Raw genomic sequence first — 25,357 nt, 5'->3', positions numbered from 1 at the left:
ACTTCTGGGAGCCCATAGTTCACACACAGATGAGCAGAGACAGCAGTGGTGAGTTTTGCCAGCGCAGTCTATCAGAATAATGTGGTGAAGCAGGGTGAGGAAGGGAGGGAAGGATGGATGGACTGGCCCTCAGGTGCTAGGGACCCCACATGGATCCAACCTGGTCTCCCTGGCTCCAGAGCAAGCTGCATCCACACTGTCCCAAACCTGACTGTCAGGGAAGGCCCTGTGCCCAGCTGAGGCACATGCATCTGTCACACCCCACGCAGGCTCTGTCCCCTGTGGTCTCCGGGTACCAGGGCATGCATAGGCCTGGAACAGAGAGCCTGGAACCTGTTTTGGGGACCCAGGGGCCCATGTCTGAGGTGCGCCAGGTCAGGTGTGGTTTGAGGACTGAAGGTTCCGGCAAACCTATGGCACACCCTGCCCAGGGGGCATGTGCTCAGGCAAGCAGGTGGGCCAAGGCAGCCCAAGGAGGCAGCCACGGCCCCTGGCAGTGCCACCTGCTTCACTGGCCAACATCCTGCTCTGACTCCTCACCAGCTTGCCGCAGGTCGTCACACTTCTGCCCCAGCCCATCATGCACTTCCCACAGCTGCGGATTCATGGCCATGTAGGCCAGCCTCTGGTGGGAGAGCTGTTCCAGCTGGGCCTCAGTGTCCTCTGCCCTCCCGGAGAAGCCTGGGGAGGCTTCTGGGACCAGGATGGTGAAAATGGGGTCCTCGGCAGGAGTCTCCCACACATCCTCCAGCACCTGCTCCACCGTGGGAGGCCCTGAGCCAGTCGTCAGCACCACTCACTTCCTGGCCTCGGAACCCACCCCCAGGTGCACACCCCGAGCTGCCAGCACTGCCCAGCACACACTTCACCTGCTGCTGCGCAGCTGGAGAAATCTCCTCTGCCTCCAGCCAGAGAAAGCTCTCTGTTTTGAAGGGTTTGTGTAATTAGATTCGGCCCACCCACAAAATCCAGAATAATCTCCCCATTTGAAGGTCCTTAATGTGTCCTATATCCATGCTATTTCTTTCTTGGGTTCTAGAGATCAGGGTGTGGACATTTTGGGAGTCCATTCGCTCTACCACAACATGTCATATGGACCAGGTACTTTGCTAAATGCATTCTCTGTTATCTCATGTAATCCCCTCAGTTACTCTATGTAATTTAATCCTTTCAGTCCCTCTGTGACAGAGGAAACTGAGATTCAGAGATGATAATCAGCTTCCCCAGAGTCACACGGTTAGGAAGTATATGAACCAGAATTCGAGTGTAGGTCATCTGAGTCGAGCTCAAGTCCCTGTAGAGGATAAACATCTAAAAGGAAAAGTCACCAAATCGGAGGGCTTTGAATGCCAGAGTGAGATCCATGGGCCTTTTTGTGTGTGTGCAGCCATACTCCATATGATCATGTGGGAAGAAAATATCCAAAGCACAGGCACTGTGTGGAAAGCTGAATGATATTTGAAAAGCATGGGTTAGAGACATTCCTGGGGAATAGGAGGCAGATTAATTTTCATGGGACATTGAATTGGTCTCAAGAAATCATATTCTTGGAAAAAATCCAGTGTGGTTTGTCAAGGCACAGTATGGGTTATGACCATGAAATAAATAAAAATACAAAGTTATTAGCCCAGATTCTGGGAGGTCTCCACAGGATGTGATGAAGCCTGAAGGTCACTCTTGGTTTATTTAATATCTTCACAAGTGATCTTGGAACAAGGGATCTTCATCCTTTTTTAATGGAATTCATGAAGATAACAAAATGGCTCAAGCTATAGTCATCAGAGAGGACAGAGAAATGTTGACAGGAAACATTTCCCATTCAACTTGGGGTAAGGGAAGCAAGGAATTCAAAACATAGATAGTCACTAAGATAAGGAGATCTTCACAGAGCCACCATGATTTAGGAGGCCTACAATGAACATAAAAGGCAGAGAGGAAACCATATTGAAAGTTAAATATGGTAGCTAGCCTGAGCCCTGTTCCTGGATGTGCAAATTTCCAGGTGTCGTAAACGTCTATGCTTTGGGGCACAGCTGGAGGGCAGCCCCTGGTCATGCACTGTGCTGGCTTCCTGGGTACCAGCGAGTAAGAGTAGTTTGGGGAGAACCTGAGGCAAAGCAGCACAGAAAATGTTGGAGAACAAGTTAAATAACGAAACGCACGTTATGGAGAGGGGTTGTACCTCCTGTCACCTTGCCTGCCTGCTCTCCCCCCTCAGTTAAGCCTTCTCTGGGACTGGACCACAGAGCAGTGTTCAGTGGCACCCATGTTTCTCCCTGAAGACTCTCTCAGGGACTTCCTACATCTTCATGATGTCATTGTATGTGTCAGGTTGGTTGGTAATTACTGGCTTACTTGACTTTCTCCTTCTCTAACCTGGGGCTCCATAAGGCCATTTGAGGAAAACACAGGTTAGGAGGCTGTCCACAGAAGTGGCTTTAAATCTTTTTTGGGTTCAAGATCCCTTTAAAAAATTGATAAAAGCTATGTTTTCTTTTTCTAGAAAAACAAACAATTACAAAAATATTTGCATGCAACTGTGAAGGATTTATGAAACCCCTCAGTCATTTTTGGAACCCCAAGGGGATCCCCTGGTCTATCTCTTCCAGGTTAATAACCTCATTGTTACAACAATGACAAATGTTCAACAATTCTCACCACTCCCTACCTGAGTCTTTCCTCCCCACTGCATGCCTCAGTGCATTTGTAAACATTCTCCCTCTGAGCCTGTTTGTGATTTCAAAAAGCTACCTCAACACAGTACTCCCTAAGTAGTCCTACCAATACTTCAAACCCGGCACCAAGTTCAATCCTGGAAGTAGCAAGGGAAGCTAGGAGAAAGAGCTCATTCAAGTCAAAGGACATTCTGTAAGTGGAAGGAGTGGGAAAAAGCTGAAGAGCATGAGGATGGAGAAAAGGGTTATGGGAATAGTCACTCAGATGCTTGGGGACTTAAGAGAGGGCACTTTAAGTGGAGCTGTGGGTTGCAGCCAGACTACAGTAGGTTAAATTGATGGGTTTCCTTGATTATTCTAAATAATCAGTTGTATGCATAGGGACATATGTACAAGGATGTTGACTATGGTATTATTAAAATAGTACTAGTACAAATTGGAAACAGTCTAAAAGCCAAATAGTAGAGAATTTGGTTAATTTGATTTTAATCCATCTATATTATGGAATAATATTATATTAGTAAGAACTTTTAAGTAACAGAAACTTGAATCAAACCAGTTCAAGCAAAGAAAGAAAAAAGGAACTTGTTAGCTAATGCAATTGAAGAGTCCAGAAATTGGATTTAGGCAGTTCTGAATGCTGAGATGATGTCCTCTGTTCCCGAAATCTTTCTCTCTGACCCTCTCCTCCCTGCTCCCTCTTCCCCCACCCCTCCCCTCTTTTCTGAGATGGATTCATTTTTAGACGAGATCTTTCTACGTGGTGGGAAGGATGACCCTGATGGTTCCAGCATTTCTAGAGCTCATTGTCTCCACAAGAGGGAAAATTTCTTTGCCTCACCTTCTAGGTCAGGACCCTGGCCCAAGAACATTGGTCCTGTTTAGGTCACTTGCCCATCCTTCAACCAACTTCTGTGCCCAAAGAGGTGGAGTACTGTGATTGGTCAGCTCAAGCACACATGCCTTCCTTGAAAAACCCATCAGAATCATACTGTGGGAGGAAAAGGCATCTTCCAAAAGGAAGAGAGATGATGTGCCCCACCAAAGTGTCCATCATAATGGTAAACTTATTTTTTAATATAATGTAGATCTATAATTATGAGCACAAAAACTTTGGGGAAGGGGAGAGACTGAGGTCCCATCACAGCTCTCTGCCTGGAATTCCTATGCCCAGAACCCCCCACCTCTTTTCCAACTTCTACTTTTCCAGACTATTGACTATGTGGGATGGGCAGAATAATGTCTCCCCTTCCCAAAGATGTCAACACACAAATTCCTGAAGCCTGTGAATATGTAGCCTTAGTTGGCAAATGGAACTTTGCAGTTGGGATTAAGTTAAGGATCTTGAGATAGGAGAGGACCCTGGATTATCTGGGTGGACCCCATGGAAAGATGCTCCATTTACACTGTGAAGTTAGAAAAGCAAGTTACCGAACACAATGTGGAATATGATTTTGTCTTTACTTTTAAATCTGCTTTACTATTTATGAACATATATATGCATGGAAAAAAAGTTTAGAAAATGCACTCCAAGATGATACAAAGTTATTTCCAAGGGGTGGGGATAGTAGATTTTTTCTCCTTTTGCTTTTGTGCAGTTTTTAACTCTTTTACCATGAGCATAGATGACTTATATAATCCACAACTATAAGCCCAACAGGTGAAGAGGAAGTGGCCATTAAAGGGAAAGGTGGGATGGTTTTGTGAGTGGGAAGCATGTTGGAAAAAAAAGTTGTTTGCTTTTTCATTTATTTGCATGGGGAACATCTGTTCATCAGCTGAAGCCATGGGCCTGAGGATGCTGAAGAAGGAGATGCATGAACAAGGGAATGAGACAGGGAGTAGGATGTCTAGGACTGGGGGCGGGGAGTACCCCATCAGGGCTGCAAATGGGCCCCTCAGGGTGGGGGGGGGGCACGAAGGAGAGAGGAAAGACTGGAAGAAATGAGACAGCTTCTAACTGGAGGTAATTAACAACCTAAATCTCCCAAGCAAAGCAGTACATGGGCAAAGGGGCTCGAGTGGGCCAGGGACTTAGGAAAAGCAGAAACAGTTGGAAATTGTGCTGTGGGGAAAGTGACAGGGATCCGCTAGGATCAGTGGGGCCTTCTGAGCAGCACTGAGGACCCAGCTGAGATTAGATAACAGGGATTTGTTGTCGCGCTAATCATAGCAATTTTTCCAGCAACACTGAGCAGCTCAGGAACAGAAGCAATGCCAGCAGAGAGAAAACAGAGTGCCTGAGCTGCACTAAGACTTTGGATTCTTCGTGAGGGGCCCCTCGGTGGACCTCAGTGACCTCAGGACTCAGAGCCTCCTAATTCAGTTCTTTGATTAGGAAGCCAGAGCACTGCTCTTCCTTGAGCTGTACGTGCCACCGTCTGGGCTGCTGTGTCCCTTTCAGGCCTTGCTGAGATGAATCCAGGGGCTTACCAGGGAGAGTCCAAAAGTTTGGCTTTTGAGAAGCCAAAAACAAAAAGCAAAAGCCAAAAGAACATAGGGTGACAAAGGATGTAAGCAAATGGTGCCATTGTGCTATGAGGAAGACCCAGGAGAAAACGGGGAGGAGACAGGGTAGTTTTCAAAGCAGAGATAAAGCCCAGACTGACCTTCAAAGGGTAAGAGTTAACCAGGCAAAGTAAGTGAGGAGGTCATCCCTGGGAGGGGGAACCATATGAGCAAGGGCATGGAGGCATGAAGCTGCGTGCCGTGTACAGATAGCCACATACAACTGAGTGTCATTACAGGGTATAGTAGAGGGGAGGGCATGGTGGGAGACAGGGCTGGAGGGGACATTCAGGGATGTGCCCTGCAGGGTGGAGGAGAAGTGTCCTATGAAGGGGCTTGAGAGAACAAGATCAGAGAAATAAAAAGGAGGAAAAGAAGAGCATATAGTCTCCTAAGTCAGGTTAGTCAAGAGGTAATTAGCAAGAATGATTGACTGTGCCCAGTATCCCAAAGATGCACAATGAGACCATTTCAAAAATCTTATCAATGGACGTGGCAATTAGGAGATTGCATATGACCTCTGCCAAGTAAGTTTTGATGGAGCAGTGAGCACGCAAGTCCACAAGGAAGGGAAGGTAGGGAAGAAGATAAAAAGAACAAGTGGAAATAACTGAGAAGTTCAGCTCAGCAGAAAAGATAAGGGAAAAAGAAGTGAGAAGGAATCAGAACTTCAAGAGAGGATGTGTGTGTTTAAGGATGGGAAAGATTCTAACAGGGGCTGTCAGGAAGGTGCAGGACAGGTAGACTTTTAAGAAAGAGAAAAGATAATGAAGAGCATGGAAGCCTTGGGATGGGAGAGGGTGAGTTTAAACAGGAGGAGGGTTGCCTCTTTCTCTGAGTTTAAAGAAGGGGTGTGAGCCTTACACGTGTAGCTACGTTGATTATGGGGAGCAGAGCTCTTCTTGTCTGACTGCCTCCACTTCCCTCATGAAGCAGCATGGTGATCTCCTGAAAGTGAGGAGATGAGGAAAACAGAGGAGTAAGGAAGAAACGGCCTGTCTAGCAAGGCCCTGTGAAAGGGCTGTCAGAGAGCGCGGGGCCTGTGCAGGCTTTAGGAAGTACATGAGGTCAAGTGTGGAAAGTGCACAGTTCAGAGCTAGACAAATAAAGGCTCTCAATAAATGGGAAAAATTATCCCCATGGGGGCACCTGGGTGGCTTAGTTGGATAAGCGTCCAACTTCGGCTGCAGTCATAACCTCGTGGTTCATCAGTTCGAGCCCTGTGTTGGGCTCTCTGCTGTCAACACAGAGCCTGCTTCAGAAACTCTGTCCCCCACCATCTCTAGACCATCCCTGCTCATGCTCTCTCGCTCTCTCTCAAAAACAAATAAACATTTAAAATGCATATATATATATACATATATATATATGTAAATTATCTCCATGTAAGGAGAATCATGAGGGCCTAACCTCAAAGGGACAAAGTCCCAGTGGAGGCAGTGATGGGTCTGAAGGCCAATCACATATGGGGCCTTGAGGGTAGATGTCTAAAGATTTTTTCTTTTAGTAGTTTGAACATTGCTCTCTAGCAACTGGGAGTTGAGATTTGGGAAGAAGAGCTAGTTTTGGAAAACAAAGAAAAATTGCAAATTCAAGAGCCATGTTATAATTCCAGAGGTAGAAACAACTCCAAACTCAGTCTCTCCCGTTAGGGACTGACTAACCCTAGTGACTGCAAATCAAGAAAGATTAAATCGATAAAGGTGACACCACCCTACAATCTGAGGTGATGTGGCTCAAAGCAGGAAAAAAAAAAAAATGATCCTGTTACTGGGACTGGTTGAGTGGCCAGATTACTTCAATGTGTATCTTATCTTATTCAGTCTTCTAATAAGTCAACAAAGTCAACAAAAACAGAGTTTGGCATAGATTGTGTTAGCATGTCCCCAACTATGCTGGATGTTCTCAGACAGGTGCAGGCAGCATGTACAAGCACCCTGCCCACCCGCCACTTTTTTTTGCCTGTAGCACCACGGTTAGCCAGTTAAGAGTACCAGCTCTGCTGTTGCACTAACTGGGACTGATCTCACCTATCCCTGCTGAAAAGTGTTACATCACTCTGCAAACCAAAGTTTTCTCATCCGCAAAATGTGGATAATATCAGTATCTATTTCCAAAGGTGTTTGTGAGGATTAAATCAGGTAACGCATGTATAGCACTTAGTACTTTTGCCTGGCAATAAATGCTAGTCCTTAATATTATTATTAGCCTGACTTTCCTATAATTCATTCTTGGCTGTTTAATGTCCTTTCTGCTGCCAAGCTCTTCTACTAATCCATGAGCCAGTCAGATGAGGTCCCCAAAGGTAAGGCAGCCATGTTGTTTTTACAATATCACAATTTGCCGAGTTCTATGGATGACAAAGAGATGCCATACAGATGGAGTGCATTCAAACAAAAGCTGCTAAGTGGGTCTTGTTAGCAGCATTAGTGTCCTAAGGAGGGAAAAAGCACAGACCCTACTTGGCTAGAGGTCTGAGGTCTGCTGTCTTTGAATACTGGAGTCTTAGGAGGAATAAGAGAGAAATTAAAAACCTATTAGCCCCAAACCGAGACTTTCCCCCTGAAGATTCAGAAAAATTAAAGAAGAGTTTAAAATGTAATGACTTTCTTATTACAGGTATCAGTGTTGTTTAATGATGTCTTTATGCCTCTTAAAATTATCTCACATACTACCAGTTGCACGTCTCCCGTGCTGGTGTAAGGCAGTAAATTTTCCTCTCTCCTCCAAAAGCTCTTCTAAGGTGAGCTGTGTCAAGATGGGGAAGTGACTCAGCAGGAGGGGCTCTGAGGCCCTAAGTTAGAGCATCTCTGTTCTTACTCAGTCCTGTGAAGTACTTCATTTGTTACAGGGTTGTATTGCTAGAAAAGAAAAATCTTGAAAGCTACCAGCCTACTGATTGATAGCAATTATACATCTGCTTATGGGCCAGATGCTCTATATACTTTAAACTTCTCTCTACAAAGTAGTTTACTAATGGAAGAGGCAGTTGACACTTGGAAAGATTAAGGAACAGGTCCAAAGTTACCCAGCTATAAGTGACAGAATCGGCATTCCAACCTAGTCTGCTCCCTTTCTACTTTTACATCCTGCTTTGGAATTCTTTCAATTCAGCAAATGTTTAATAAGATTCTACTACTTTCTAAGCTCTTGTTAGATTCTGGATTAGAAATTCACAATCTACTGGAATAGAAAAGCACACGAATAAATATTTACACAAAGTGTTTTGGAATGCTATCCTCCAATGAAACGTGGAGGGAAGAGTGGTCAGTTCCAAGAGGTGAGGTGAGAGAGTGGTCATTTAGGCTTCGTGTCATACTGCAACGCGCGGTGACAAGGAAGAGTGCTGGTAGAGATGACAATGGAGGGTTGAGGAGGCCAGATTCTAACAGGCTTTGTATATCATCCATACAAAGACGCAGAGCCCTGGGGTCTAAGAATTGCATCATTCAATTGATTTACACTCATGCTTTTTTCCTGTTTGCTCTCCCCTTAATATTTAGTTGTTTTGAAAATTCCAGCCTTCACTAAGGAATCTGTGGAAGAGATTTGTTGCCACTTTAGGAGGAAAATGGAAAGATGTCTGAAGAAAGACAGAAAGGTATTTGGAGGGGTAGCCCCTCTCTCACCAAGGAGTGCGGACTTTTGACAATGAGGAGCCAGTGTTGGATTATAATGCTAAGTTATCATACTGTAGCTCAGAAGTCAATTTAGGGCCTCCTTGGCCCACATGATCTGGGTAAACCTGCTTCATGGCTCTAATTTCACAGCCTGGGAAAGCCCTATGTATCCCCCAATACTTGCTTCCCAAGGACTTACTCTCTCATGGCTCATCTGTCTGTAGATTTCGTCTTCTGCAAGTGCTGCCTTTGTGTTACACCAAGAATGACCCCAACCAGACATGAAAGTCAACATCCAAAATAACTCACTCACATAAAAGCACAAATGAGCATTGTAGATATTACTAAAGATTTCATAGAGGCGTCAGAAGATTTTACAGCAGTCACATGAAAATCTACTTTTAGACATTCCCATTTTCTTCAAATTCCTCTTTCATGCAGTATCCAGTCCAAAGTACCTTTCCTCATTTCCTGAGTTATCCGTTGGAACTTCAAATTCTTCCCTCTGTTACTGAAAATTTCATCCATTACCCGGACCTAGAAATACATCTGGACTAGGAGCCAAGGATTAAGATCAAATTCAAGCTTCAAGCATTTATAAAAGCTTTTTTACCCCATCTTACACAACTTTCAGGCCAAAATACAGTGTTCTTCATAAGAGGAATCCTGATGTATAATTTCCCCTATCTGCTTATTAAAGAATTAAGCGTAAAATCTTGATTCAAATGAGTAAAACCAAACAGACACATGAAAAGATGCTAAACATCACTCATCATCAGGAGATACAAATCAAAATCACAATGAGATACCACCTCACACCTGTCAGAAAGGCTAAAATTAACAACTCAGGAAACAACAGATGTTGGCGAGGATGAGAAAAAAGAATACTTTTGCACTTCTGGTGGGAATGCAAGCTGGGGCAGCCGCCCTAGAAAACAGTATGGAGTTCCTCAAAAAATTAACAATAGAACTACCCTATGACCCGGCAATTGCACTACAAGGTATTTATCCAAAGGATACACATATGCTGATTCGAAGGGGCACATGCACCCCAATGTTTACAGCAGCACTATTAACAATAGCCAAATTATGGAAAGAGCCCAAATGTCCATCAACTGATAAAATGGATTCAGAATATATATATATACATACACACACACACACACACACACACACACACTTGGTGATCAAAAAGAATGAAATCTTGTCATTTGCAACAACATGGATGGAACTAAAGTGTATTATGCTAAGTGAAATAAGTTAGTCAACAAAGAAAAATATCATGATTTCACTCATGTGTGGAATTTTTTTTAATTTTTTTTACCGTTTTTTTTAACGTTTATTTATTTTTGAGACAGAGAGAGACAGAGCATGAATAGGGGAGGGTCAGAGAGAGAGGGAGACACAGAATCCGAAACAGGCTCCAGGCTATGAGCAGTCAGCACAGAGCCCGACGCGGGGCTCAAACTCACGGACCGCAAGATCATGACCTGAGCTGAAGTCGGACACTTAACCGACTGAGCCACCCAGGCTCCCCTCTCATATGTGGAATTTAAGAAACAAAACAGATGAACATAGGGGAAGGGAAGGAAAAATAATATAAAAAGAGAGAGGGAGGTAAACCATAAGAGACTCTTAAATATAGAGAACAAACTGAGGGTTGCTGGAGGGGCTGTGGGTGGGGGGAGGGGCTAAATGGGTGAGAGGCATTAAGGAGACACTTGTTGGGATGAGCACTGGGTGTTATATGTAAGTGATTAATCACTAAATTCTATTCCTGAGATAATTATTATACTATATGTTAACTAATGTAGATTTAAATAAAATTTTAAAAAATTCTAAAAAAGACATAATGGTAATATCTAATTTCTAGGACTGTTGTCAGCATTAAATATTAAAATGTGTATAATTTAGAAATGTAAATATGCTTTAAAGTTTAAATTAATTAGTGAATTCATTAAAAATAAAAGGAGCAAATCCATACCAATATTTGTAGTAGGTGACCTCCTTACAAGAATAAAATCACCCTCATTAATCCCTGGGGGAAAAATTTGTACCAGAATCAACTTGAGATAGGCAGGAGAGGGGACCCTTTTTTAGTCTTATCAATGGAAAGAGTCAAGATGTTTAAAAGAAGATCATTGGTGGTGGATATCAATGTGGCATTTTACATACAGCAGCAGGGAGCTTTGAAGTGAGGGCCTAGGCAAAGGCTCTGGGAAGTGATGTCAGCTCACTTGGGTGGGTAGCTAGCTCATTGCCATTCCTGGATCTTGTCTGATATGGGAAGAGGAGAAATCCTGAGAACGATTCAGTTCAGTTGGGACCAGAGCCTGTGCTTTGGAAGTAGATAGCCATCTCCAAATCCCTTGCTTTTTTTTTTTTTTATTATTTTATTTTCAATGTTTATTTATTTCTGAGAGATAGAGACAGAACATGAGCAGGGGAGGGGCAGAGACAGATGGAGACACAGAATCAGAGTCAGGTTCCAGGCTCCGAGCTGTCAGCACAGAGCCTAATGGGGCTGGAACTCTGGAATCATGAGATCATGACCTGAGCCAAAGTCGGACGCTTAACTGACTGAGCCACGCAGGCGCCCCTGAATGAGCTTTTTAAAAAAATGTTTATTCATTTATTTTGATAGAGAGAGAGATCCAGTGGATGAGGAGCAGAGAGAATGGGGGAGACAGAATCCCAACCAGACTCTGCACTGTCAGGGCACAGTCCAATGTGGGATTCGATTCCACTAAACACTGAGATCATGACCTGAGCCAAAACAAAGGGTCAGACTCTTAACCAACTGAGCCACCCAGGCATCTGATGAATGAGCTTTTTGAAATATCTTTCAGTGGTAAGAGTAGAGGTCCCTGGGAAAGGTGATCAGAGTTCTGTCTGGGTTGTGGGGACTTTAGGTACAAATTCTACATCTAAGTGACCTGAAGACTCTCAGAAGAAGATTTCATTTTACTGCTTTACTTTTACTGATTTAAAAAGTGGTGTGTTGAGGTAACTTTGTTGTATCCCCAAGTCCATGGGTAAGGCTGAGTGAGGAAAATGGCCCTCCTCTTTCTCTCCATCAGGCCACCATGCAGAAAGCAGAATCCATTAGGGTATCTTCTCTGCCCTTCTTTTGTTCTTTCTCCTTGTCAGGCTTTCTGTAGACGTTCTCTGAGTGGTACAAGGCTCAGTTACCTTCTCTGATTGGCTAAGAGCTCTTTTTAATACCCTGGTTAACTGGTACATCTTTTCTTTCAAATGGAGCATGGTGTGGGGCTGTTGAAGGGAGAGGAACAGGAGGGGAGGAGCAGTGTCTCTTGTGCCTCTGTGAGTCCTGAATGACACAAATCTTGCTCTGGCTTCAGATCAGATATGCACAACCCATGGGAGGCAAGCGCAGTCACACCAGCCCACTGGAGTTTTGCTGGCCTCAGGAAGAATCCTTGGTACTGAGACCAGGGGCACAGGGCCTGGTCAGAGCCTCACTGGCAGCAATTTCGTGTGTAAACTTGGCTTACAACCAGCAGTGTTCCCATTCCTCACCTGCCCCAGTTCTCTCAGACAAAAGAGAATGGGGGTGGAGGGTGGGAATTACACTGCAAACGGCCCTCTGAGCTTCTAGGAAAGGATCCAAATTATTTCACAGAAGAAGGAAATGGATGGGTTTAAAGATATAGGAAGAAACCAGAATGCTTCTCTGTGAGGCCATTTGGTCTCTTATATACCAAATAAGTCATGAGTGACTAGACCTTACCCAAATTCTTGCTTTATTCCCATATTCCATGAAAAACATTACACCAGTACAACCCTGTTTCACTTTTCTGTTTTCCAGCCAGGAAACTGATACGACAGGTCAACTTGTCAGTAAGGGTGAAGGCCAGGGCTGGCCACTCATCACCAGGGCCAGGTCCCACACTAGCTGTAGCCAGCAGGACTCTGCCAACCCAGGCACACAGTGGCCACGGCAGTGGCAGGAGGCAGCTGGTTCCAGCAGTAACTTTCTTTTCCTAGTGCATAGGGGTGTGCTGGAGGTTGGCTACTGGAGCCTCAAGCCTAGACAATTCTGTTTTCACTCTGCCCACTAATTACTGCATCCCTTACATCTCCTGGCCTTGATCCCTGGAAGATTTGGGTTTGTGTGGTATTTTGTCTGCACATTCATCTGAAAGGTAGCAACCTATACATTTATAGGTGGGTTCAAAAATATATACAAAATAGCTTTTCTTTAACGGTATGTGATTACTCTTTTAAGTTATTATTCTATCTGGTGATAGAAAGTTAATCTCAGTCCGTTTGAGCATGCCCACTTTTCCTCTGGAGATGCATCCAAGTGGTAGGTGGAGATGCAGAGCGCATTGGATCTGTGAGGTTATGTGCCTAGGACTTTTTTTAGTTGCCTCTATTCCTGCAAAACCAACTGAATCATCTGCAAAGAGATGGTAACAAAGGTTAATTATTTTATAGTCCTGGAAATCAGGTATCTTAAAGGAACAATGTTTAAAATGAAAAAAGGAAATATTAATTAAGTTTGTATTAAAGTAAAGAACCAAGACTTGAGCACTGAGGGTAATGAGTCCAGTAGATTCCAACAGGCCAGTGGAAGAAAACCATCCAGTTATGCAGTGTGACTCATTGAGTTTCTCGAAGGTTTTCAGCTTGTCGATGCTCTTGATGATGTAGTTCACAGTGTAGGTTAGCTCTCATATAAATAAAGGCATGAATGACCCAAGCATTTTGTCAGACTTCCTTAGTAAGTCCAGGCTTATCCAGAGAAAATTCTGGCTCACCCATGGTCTGCTGCAATGGTGACTCCTTCAAGATTTATATCAAGTCATTGAGTTTCAGCTTGCAGATCCTGGGATGAATAGCCAGCAGCAAGATAACCTAGAGTCCCACTAGGGATAAAGACAGTTAGGTTAGAGTTCTCGGTAATACCGTTAGGGGAGAGGAGATAAACTGGAAAAGTTGGTTTGGAAGATTGTAGCCAGATATTGAAGGAATCTGGAATAATTGAAAATTTGGGGAGTATTGACAATTTGGACAAGGTAACAGGATCAGGTCCAATTTGCAGGAAAATCCAGTCCAAAAATCCAAACTGTTTTTTCCATAGGGAAGAAAGAAGTCAATTAATCTCTCCCAGACAAGACTGAGTTTGCATATCAATCACCTACAATTTACAAAGAGGCATAGCTCAAAGGCAATAAAAGTCTCATAAATAAGCCCATCAAATGTAGTTAGCTCTGACCACAATGAAATACCCTTTCAGCAGCCTTCTGCAACTTTCAGTATTTGTTAACACATCCTTTTTCTGCAACTTTCACTATAGTACAACTTCTCCAAGTGGCAAAACAGGACACATCCTGTTCACATCCATGAACAGACCCAAATATATATAGCCTCTCTGTAGCATATAAAAATAAGAAGCTAAAGTATATAAGTTTAAATTATACTTGGTAATATTTCTTCAGTATTATTTTTAGAAATGATCTTGGTATCTAATGGATATGTATTCATTAACTCAATTTAGTACCAGTCCAAGATTATAAATTACTTAAACAAAATTATCTTCAAGCTGACAAACTACAAAACATAATTACTGTTCAAATAAAGTTTGTCAGAACAATGATTTGGTTTGGTTAAGCAAAAATTCACATTTTTGGTAATATATATTTAGTAGAAGTAATTCTAGCTTATTCTATCAGTAAATCTGGGTAAGTTTAGGAAGAAGATATTCAAGTAGAATAAGAGTGTTTGTTTGTATTTTACTCAACTTTAAGTGAAAATAGACCTGTTTTTATTAAACTCAAATTACCAAACTAGTCTTTTTGCCCAAGATTTATGTACATCCTGAGAACTTGAATTAAAAAAATTTCCTGGGTTTCTATAAGAATATCTCTTTTTTTCACATTGACAGTATTTCAATCTCAATTCCCTTTATTTTTGGAATTTTAGGAATATTCAATTTATATATGAGCTTATTATTATTATTATTATTATCTCTCAGCCAACCAGAATACAAGGACTTCTTTAAGAGATTGTATAATTTAATTTGGGAATACCATCCAGAGATAGGAAAATACAGCATACTCACATAATGAGAGGCTTTCTGAGGTTTTTCTGAATGACAGACATATAAACATACAGACATACAGTGGGAGATGCATAGAACCTCAAATTCTAAAATTTCAGCCACAGGGGGTGCCTGGGTGGCTCAGTCAGTTAACCCTCGACTGGTGATTTCGGCTCTGCTTAGGAGGTCATGATCTCACGATTGGGTTCATACCACCCCTCTGCCCCACCACTGCAGCACAGAGGTTATTTGGGATTCTCTCTCTCCCTCTCTCTCTGCCGCTCCCCCCCATCTCTCTCTCTTCCTCTCTCTCAAAAATAAATGGATAAACATTAAAAAAAATAATACTAAAAGAAAATAAAATTCCAGCCACGGGTTAAACTTGGTCTTCCTCTTTGTTCTCAATCTTCTTTTCCCAGACTGTACTTTGAGATCCTCCTCTTTCCTCGGAGCTGATTCTAAATGACCCTCTTCCCTGAAGCCTTGCCTCAGTCCTGAGAGGTGTCATTTCTTCCACAACCCTTGTCCCTCTCTGATCACTTGCATTGGTCTACCTGGGATTATAGTTATTTGTGTATATTGCTTACCTTTACCTTCTCATTAAATGAAGATTTAGTGATGGTAGAGATTAGACTATATTTCCTTCCACAAATGCTCACTCTATACCTCCTGCATTTTAAGCACTGTACTAATGTAACATAAACAGTTGAGTCACAAAAAGGCAGGGTCCCTGCCTTCATGGAGCTTCCACTTTGGATGCCGATATACATTTGTTGTTCTCTGCATGATCAGCGGTGATCTGTTGAATAAATTAATAAATAAATGAATAACTTTAGTCTTAGAGTCACGCTGATACTGAAAAAGAGGTAACTTTTTTTTTTTTTGGAGGACTTATTACATACCCTGAGCTCTTGAGCACTTTGAACGAATTATTTAATTTTATCCTACTAATGTCCAGACTCTGTGCTGGGTGCTTTATACACCTACTTCTAATCTTTACAGCAATCTTGTGAGGTAGATAGTATTGTCCCCATTTTACAGAGGAAATAACTGAGACACAGTGAATTTATCCCATTTGTCCTAAGTTATGATGCTTGTAGGTGCTAGTACAGGAATCTGGATTCATGTCTGACTCCAAAGCCCAGAGCCATACTGCTGAGTATGGCTGAACTGCCTTGGAGAAAGCTTTAGGTCATATATTCCAGACAACAAATCATGGGTAAGTGTTGACAGAGGAAGTCTGTGCCCCTCAGGCACTTAACAATAGGTTGGACCACACCAGTGACCTCCGGGCCCCTCCAGCCTTCATTTAGATGAGTCCAGGTGGGAGCCAAGACCAGCAAGTGGTGGCATGCTGTGTGCAGGTGGTCCCCAGGGGGCAGAGGGCTGCCTCTGCACCTGAAACCACACTCAGCCAGGCAGTCAGGAGCCCGGGGCTGCCAGGGAACAATAAGAGCCATTCGTGCCAGAAGCACACTCCTCCCATCGAGGACATAATTCACATTCCTTGCTTTAAAATCAGTGCTCAGATATGGGCCTTTTGTGGAAGAGATGCCGTGTATGTAAATGAGCTAAATGATAACCAATACCAAATGAATTTTAACCTCTCAGCTTTGCAACAAATGGCCGCAGTCAGTCTCACTGACAGTCTCACTGTCAGTCTCACTGACTGCGTTGCTCCCTTTACTTGAGGGATGAAACAGGTCTCTCAACTCCTACAGAGAATCAGGGCCAATAGTAAGAGCAGAGCACTCTTAGGACATGTCTACTCTGCTGAGGCTTTGCAGACATGATCTCATTTATTCATCACAGTCACCCCGTGAGGTGAGCACAGTTATTATCCTCCTCAAATTACCAGTGAGGAAACGGGCACAGAATGATTTAAGTTCCTTGTCCCATATCACACGTAAATGGTGGCAGCGGGATTTGAAACCAGACTGAGTCCAATGACTGTGCGCTTAACCACTACGTCATATGGCATCTCCAGGCAAAAATTACACAGAAGATCGTTATAATAATGGCCACCATGAAGCATACCTCCCTGTGTCCACACCCCTTTGCAACCTCTTTGCTGCCTCTCTCATCAAGAAGCGGTGGAATCTATTGCTCCACCGTCCTGTCTTTGATGTTGTTGTTGTGAATCTGGGATCATCCTGTGACTTGCGTTGACTAATTGGTTATGGCTGAAGGACTGTGGGAGTTACAGTCTAGACCTTAGGAGGCGTTGCAGATCCCACTCTTACCTTCTTAGAATTCTAAGGCTGCCGCATTAGGAGGAAGGCCAGGCTGTCCTCTTGGAGGAGGAGAGGTCACGTGGAGCAGAACCACGGCTCTCCGGTCCGCTGCCAGCATCAACTGCTGGCTGACTCAGGCCCTCTTGGACCTTCCAGCTTCAGCTGGGCTCCGTGTATCTGCAGCTGCACCTGTGAGCCCAGGCAAACACGGCAGAAAGAACCTCCAGTCAACTCACAGAATCGGGCAGAAAAGCCTGTTGTTGAAGCCACTAAGTTTTGAGGTGATTTGTAATGTACCAATAGGTAACTGAGATAGGCAGATTTTATTTATTTATTTATTTTTAAATTTTTAATGTTTATTTATTTTTGAGAGAGGGAGAGAGACAGAGTGCGAGTGGGGGAGAGGCAGAGACGCAGAATCTGAAACAGGCTCCAGGCTCTGAGCTGTTAGCCCAGAGCCCAACATGGGGCTCAAATCCATGAACTTCAAGATCATGACCTGAGACAAAGTCTGAAGCTTAACCGACTGAGCCACCCAGGCACCCCCGAGATAGGTAGATTTTCAATGCATGATCTCTTGGACTGCCTGCTTTTTAGCAATCTAGGGTTACATGATGGACAATCACAGGGAATTTGAGCTGGAGGGACCATAAGGTGGCATCTAATTAGACCCTTTTATTTTATAGGGGAAGAAACTGAGAGCCAGACAAGTGACTTGTCCCAAAACGGTTTCTTACCGACTCAGGGCTAAACCTGTCCAGAATCCCATGTCTAGAGTTCTCTTTGCTACACAATACTGCCTAATCATTCATGCAGTAAGAAAATGAAAAAGCTATTTCCAACTAATTTCAAGGATAAACACTAAAAGCCATTTATAGTCTATTGTCTTAATTCACATGATGTCCATGCAAATAGACCAATATGCCAAAGTCCCATAAAATACCAGGAAACAATTACTGGAAGGAAGGCAGTGAATTGTCATAATTGAGTGTACATGGTCTTTCATGGGATGTGTGCACTTATGGGTGGGCCAGCTCCCGGGTAGATCAGATATTCTCTTCACTGCACAATGGAATCATCTGAGGAGTTTTAAAGAGTATTTGAGGTATGGCCCAGGCATCAAGAGTTTTTGTTTTTGTTTTTTTATTTACTTTGGAGGGGGGGCAGAGAAAGAGGGAAACAGAGGATCCCAAGCTGGCTCTGAGCCCAAGGTGGAGATTGAACTCAGAACTCACCAGCTGTGAGATCATGACCTGAGCCACCCAGGTGCCCCCAGGCATCAAGAATTTTAAAACCAGCCCAGGGTGAGTCTAATGAGCCTCTGGGGCTGAGAACCCCTGCTCTGGACTGTGAGTTCCCAGGGGGCAGGATTTTCATCTTTGCATCCCCCCAGAGCACTATGCCACAGAGCAGTTTTTGATTGAAACCAGGGGCTCAGTGCTGAAAGTACTTAGAACAGGTATGGCACAGTGGAAAATAAGTGGGCTTTAACATGAGAAATATCTCTTTACCTCTCATTGTTGCTATTTAGTAACTGTGTAACCTTGTAAGCAACAGTCTGTCTGAGCTGCTGTAAAGTGGATATAATGATGATTCTGACTTCCCAGGGATATTATGAAGCTTGGCTGAGATTATTTAGCCTTTTAACAACCTCCTTGATAACAGGAAAGACTTTGTCAAGTATTTCCATTCAAAAGGAAATAGTGAAGCTTTTTAAAAAATGGTGAAAGCACTGAAAGGTGACTATAAGAATTTAAGCAATAGAGAGTTATACAAAAACTAATATAAATTACTTATAATTCCTTCCTAAGCACATTCAAGCATTTTGTTGTTTCTCCTTCCAGATTTTTTCTATATTGTGTTTATGTGTGCCTATATGCATGTAAACACACATGCACAAAAACACAATAGAAAACATGTATAGAATTGTATTATGTTCTTTTTTCATGTTAATAGCTATTGTTTTCCATAAATGTGACTGTGACTTGTAATTATGGTGATGCTTTTCTAACCTAGTGATTTGGTGGGCTATTGAAGAAGGTAAAATGGCCAGGATAAGATGGAAACGAGAGCAAAGCCAATGCAAATTTGCCAAAAACATACACATTTTGGGTGCCTGATGATGTCTGAAAATTATTTACAAGGTTCCACTAAACCCTACTATTTCCTCCTCTGAAAAGACTGATGTTTCCCACAAGAGCTTGAAAATTCACACATGTTGGTCTGTCCTTACTAGAGAGACTTCCCTCTCTTAAAAGGCCTTGGTCACAGCTCAAAAATCCTTTTGGCCAGCAGTGTTTATTTGCATACGGTTTCAAAGGTAGCAAGGAAGGGAATGGAAGGAAAACCAAAAAGTGCTTATTCAAGTTAACTATTAATTTGGGGAAACCAAGTTTCATACCCAAGCCAACCTAGAGTTGATCCCAAAGTCAACAGTTAAAAGAGCCAGAGCAAACACACAGACCAAATCATCAAGGGTGATATTGTCTGGCTTTGGGAAGGACATGAAGACGACAGAACCTTTTCTGGCCCAAGCCTCCCCCTTTACTGGACTTAATTCCTCATAGCACCAGAGCCTCCACGTGTCTGTTGGCTGGAGGCCTTGCCCATAAGGACACTGTGTCTACAGAATCCATGAGAGGAAGGGAAACTGAATCTGAAACAAGATGTTCCTTTTAAGGACATTCCCAGGCTGGGCAAGCTGAGTGAGTGTGGTTCCATCAAAATAAGTCCTGTACCAGAATACTGTCTTGTTCTGCTCAGACACCACTGCTCAGAACAGCCTTGGAAGTCTATTTTGCAAATTTTCTTTAGAAGCCCACAAGAAAAATCCAACTCGTTTTATTACAGTACGCCCCCTGTATCTATATATAGACATAGACGTAGATGTAGACAGAGACGTAGACATAGATATAGATAGATATTGCCATAAGGATCTTGTTTAGAATTTAAAAAGCTAGGCTTAGAGCTGAAGAAATCTGTGTGTGAATTCCGGTTTATCCACTTAATAGCTGTGTGACCTTGGTTAAGTCACATACCTTCCAAATTTCTTAATTTCCTTATCTGTAGAGGATCATGATTCTTACTTACCTCCATCATTTATCATGTTGGGAAATTACCCTGATGCCATGGTAGCCTCCATGGTCACTACCAGGCAAGCTGGTACTTTCCACCAAAGGCCATGGAACAAAGTCACTCACTAACCAAATTAAGACTCTCAAACCACATGCATTATAAAATCAATTTAAAACACATAGAAGCGAGGGGGAAGATACTATCACTCTGAGAAAGGGTATGAACAGGGTGGAAGGACCACACTGTTCAGATCCTGGGTAGGCTGTGTTCATCTGTTCCATCTCTCTCTCTCTCTGCCACATCGCCCTTCCCCGTGGCTGGCTGGCTACAGGACCAGAGTTGAGATTTGGGCTAAGGGCCTACAGCTGGAAGGTGCCCCAGCTGAGAACACACACTTGCTCTTGCAGAGATGAAGAGACAAGAACACCAACCGCTAGCTGTAGCTTGCCAACTTGCCGATTGAACAGCTATGAGTTGTGGCCATGAGCTGGCAGAAGACACATGGAGCCAGAATGGGTGTCATTAATGTGTTGCTGAATCAAGGCCTCATGAATATTGTTTGCCTGTGTATGTTTTGTGTACCAAGGACGTTTTGTGCCTCAGGTCTCACGCACACTTTTGTATCACTGATATTTAGTGCACAGATGTTTCATGAATATTTTGTACCTCATAAATATGAGGCATCTCTTGGCCCTTTCTATCTATGTTAAATATACACATGCCATAGTTTCTACATGCTGTATGTGTTTTATTTATCTAATTTTTTTCTTTTTCTCTTTTGCAGAATTGGATATTTTCAAACAAAACAGCAAATACACATTACAGCATTCTATTGGAAAGCTCAAGTGAGACAGCATTTTGTAAACTGTAAAGTCCTACACAATTTAAAGGGATTATTATTATTCCTGTTATTTTGAATATGACCATTAAAAAAATTAAACCTATCTTCAAAGGATAAAGAGGAGGCAGTTTAGCCTAAGGACTAAGAGCTGTCAACTCTGCCAATAATTGGCTTTGCTAACCTTTGTTAGAGTTAAGTGTATAACCTACCTAAGACTATTTCCTCATCTGTAGAATGGGAATAACAATAGCTATTTCATAACACTATCATGAAGATCAAATGACGTAATGTATGGAAAACATTCAGGAAATTGCTTGGCCCATAAGAATGATGATACCAAACCTTTACTGAATGCTGGCACTCTGATTATATGATTATATGATTATCAGTTCCTTATTACAGATGAGGATTTTAGGACAGAACCAGAATTCAAGTCCAGGCAATCTTACTACAAGCCCATGTTCTTGCCATTCTGCAACAATAACTCACACAATAAGTATCCAATACATGTTGCATTAACATATTAATAATATTGTCCATAAGAGCAAATACTCAATATCACATGCTAAGTAAATGCCACTGGTATTGATATTTTGAATTGAGTCTCTCAACTACAATTCTACCTTTCATCTGATTAGAGAGGTTAGAAAACTAGATATGACATTTTTCCAGAATCCTTTGAAACTAGGGTTGTAGATGTAAATTCTGTTTTGCATTTAGATGCATTTGTAAACAACATGGAAGGTAGAAATGAGGGCAGCCATTCTCCTGCTGCTAAGGCTGCTGGTAAATAAGGTGTTGTGGACAGACTTCCAGGTGGCCCCATGACCCCTGGTCATGTGGGATGTGTGTGGGGGGACCTTCCAACTAACAGAATATGGCAAAGGGATGGGATTATATCTACATGATTATGTTGCATGAGATTACAGCATCCATCTTGCTAGGAGACACTCTCTCTCCTGCTGGCTTTGAAGAAGGAAGTGGCCATGTAGCCAGGGGGTAAGAATGGCTTCTGTCTAATAACCAGTAAGAAAGTGAGGCCCTTCCTCTGAGAGTCTGGAAGGAACTGAGTGCCACCAAAATCACATGAGCTTAGAAAAAGATCCTTCCCCAGTCAGAAGTCAGATGAGACTGCAGCCCCTATCGACACTGTGATGGTATCTTTATGAGACACTGACTCAGAAGATCCATGTAAGCTGTGCTTGTGTTCCTGACCTACAGAAACTGTGAGATAATAAATACATGTTTTCAGCCACTAGGTTTGTGGCAAAATGGTCATGCAGCAATAGAAAACTAACACACAGGATTATAGAGACTGGAGGTATTGAGGCAGCTATGGCAACAGTAACTTCCTGACATGGGTATGGCAGCTATGGTGAACTGAATGCCCTTCAACTCAGCAGTCCAGTGGTGGCCCTTAACATCCACTCTTTCAGCCTTTTGGCAATTTTGCACTTCCCCAGTTCTCTGCACTAAATCACTTTTTTTCTTGAATTATTGAGAGTGATTTCTATTTCCTGTGTGAATTGCTTCAAAGCTATGGCTCATCTATCCCAATATTTAATTCTGTTGGGGATCCAAAATATTTTAGAGGAGAACAGAGTAGTTTCCTTCTAGAATGTTAAGGGAAAAAGGAAATTATAATAATTGAGCAATGCTATTTCTTTGAATAGCCACAACAATCCTTTAAGGAGGACAATATTAATCCCATTTTATAGCAGAGAAAACTGAAGTTCAGCTCCCAAGTGATTATCCAAGACTGCACATTTTGTGACTAACACACCTAGGCTGTAATTCTAGGTCCAGTGGACATCTGAGTGCATATTCTTCCCACTGAACCGTGCTGTTAAAAATTTCCTGGTTTCCTATATGTCCTTTCACTCATTCGCTCCTCAAAATTCAATTGCATATCTGTTACATGTTCAGTGCTGTGCTAAACACAGGGTGCATTCAGGGCCTTGACCTGGTAGAGCTCACAATCGGCTAGGGCAGATAAATGAGAAAGCATACCATTGCAAAGCAGGACATCAAGTCTTGTGATGGAGGCTGGCATAGGATACTGAGGAGATAGTGAAAAGGGGCATCAAATAATCCAAGTTGGGCATCAGAGACAGCTTCTGGAGAAAGGGGCTCATGGCAGCACGGTATAGCCTTCCCTGCAGGTTCCTTCATGGGTCACTCCCAGCAGTGGGAGTTCTGGATCAATATTACCAGGTAGGGATGCCTGAAGAAATAAATGCTCATACGACTCGGCAAGATCTCCAGCAGCCTTGACCGGACACATAGCTGACCCTCCCTGGAGGCCCCACGCTTACTCTCCAAGGTTGACCGGCTGTCAAGCTCCAGCAGGCCACAGCCTTGTTTTATTTAGTTGTTTGCTCTTTGTTACAAACATGTTTCCCATTAATCGTGTTTTCAAAAAATTAAACCAAAAGCTTTTGATTTAGTCTAAAGAAAGATCTAGCTAACTTTGATTATGCTTACCCTGCTGTCCCATGAGGAAAGAAAATCAGATGTGAGAGTTTAAATCTCAGGCAGAACTTAGATCAGGTTGGATGCCAAAATATATCAGCTTTAAGGGCCCATGGGAAATTTTTTTGAGCCCTTCTAAACTCAACTTCCCCATCAGGAAAGTGGGTTAACAATAATTTCTACCTGGGAGTGTGACTGTTTATGTGGGGACAAAATAATATAATATGAATGCTCCTATCCCTGGTGTGCTTGCCCTTGACAATGTCCCCTTCCCCTGCTTGACTCTGCATGGCCTGTGCTGCAGCCTGCATTTCCCAGCTCCCATATCAGCTGGCTTCCCCCAGGGTGTGGTCAACAGGGCCCGGGGTGTGCTGATAGAAGATTACACGGGGTGAGGAACGGAGACCCAGGGGTATTCCTCCTCCCTCCTTCTGTGGGTGAATGAATCTCTACAGCAGCCACTTCTTCTCCCTGGCACCTGCCTTCTGCAGGCACATCTACCATGGTCTAGTTTCAGAGACTGATGCCAGCACCTTGGCCCTGGGAACACTGCTTCCTCCTGTTGGCCAAGGAGGTCAGCAGCTTCCTACTGAGGCTGACCTGTGGGCTGCCTCATCCCCTCCTTTTTGGCTTCTGCCATCTTCCATCTTCTCCACAGCCATTATCTGGCATTAGATTCTCTCTGTTTTGAATATTGGAGAACTTCTATTTTCTGGTTGGACCCTCACCTCCGTGGTGAGTGAGATGCATTTGCCTGATAGGGTCTGTTTTCTCGGTGCACGATTATGCAAGATATCAGGCAAAAGGAGGAGAGTACAGCTTACCATGGAGAAGACTGGTTACACATGGAGTTTCTCAGCCTGATGTCTGGAATAGGTGCTCAATAAATTGTGACAGGAGGATTGTCCCCTGTTTATGGAGAATATAATGAGAAACATGCCTTTAACTGGAACAGAAGCGTAGAAGATCTAACGCTTTCTGTTGACAACTGGCAGCTCCCTCCAGTGCCCTAGAACCTGGGTCCACGTGCTGGGAAGAACGGGACCAGCGTCCCAGCACTGAGGCTGGGAGCACTAGGTGGACTGGGAGGGCTGGTCCGTCTGCCTACAGCGTCTCCCTAATGAACAGATTTTTTCCACCCCCACAATCTGGGGTGAGAGCTCCTCCTCCTCACCCTAAGAACAGAGGAAGAATGTTCCAAGAATATTTGCCACAGCTATTCAACCAAGATCCCATATTCACATTCCTGCTGACAGCTTCGCCGCCCCACACCAATCTGTTGTTTATGTCCCACGGCCATCTTACTTTCATTCCCAGCAAAACCCGAGTCAGAGGCATCCAGAACGGGTCCCACCCAGAGGCAGAAAGAACTCATCACGTTCTGGGAAGGAGGCTGCCACTGGGAAGGAGACTGGGCATTCACTGGATGAGCTCCCTGCATGAGGGAGGGGGACAAGAGGCGATGTTCTTGCATCTTTGGGAATGAAGAAATGCAAATGCAGTTGATGATGCAGGCTCTGAAATCAGCCTCCCTCTCTGCTATACTAATACCACCACATCATGTGAGCAATGACTATGCCAGGCACCTTACATGCACTACTGCTAATCCTCACAGCAGCCCTGGGAGGTACATTTATCAAGGCCAGTTCACAGATGATGATACTGAAGCTCAGAGAGGCTAAGTGATTCATGCACGGCTGCACAGATGGTCAGTGTCGGAACTGGGAGTCAAAACCACATCTCTCAGCTTCCAAAATCTGCATTACAGTAGCCCCTCCTGACCTGTGGTTTCATTTTCCAGGGTTTTGGTTACCGTGGTCACCAGAGATCCAGAGACCCGGAAGGTGATCCTCCTTCTGACGCAT

The 25,357-nt window shown here is 43.4% G+C and overlaps 1 pseudogene; it reads right to left on the bottom strand.

Annotated features, from left to right (window-relative positions):
- Positions 1 to 254: 254 nt before the first annotated feature.
- On the bottom strand, positions 255 to 25,357 carry LOC109267044 (UPF0449 protein C19orf25 homolog; annotated as a pseudogene).

The sequence above is a fragment of the Panthera pardus genome, unplaced genomic scaffold, assembly GCF_024362965.1.
Source record: "Panthera pardus isolate Hobbes unplaced genomic scaffold, ASM2436296v1 HiC_scaffold_12, whole genome shotgun sequence".
NCBI classification, from domain to species: domain Eukaryota; kingdom Metazoa; phylum Chordata; class Mammalia; order Carnivora; family Felidae; genus Panthera; species Panthera pardus.
The sequence above is the reverse complement of the archived record's forward strand: the minus strand, read 5'-3'. Positions and strand labels throughout refer to the sequence as shown.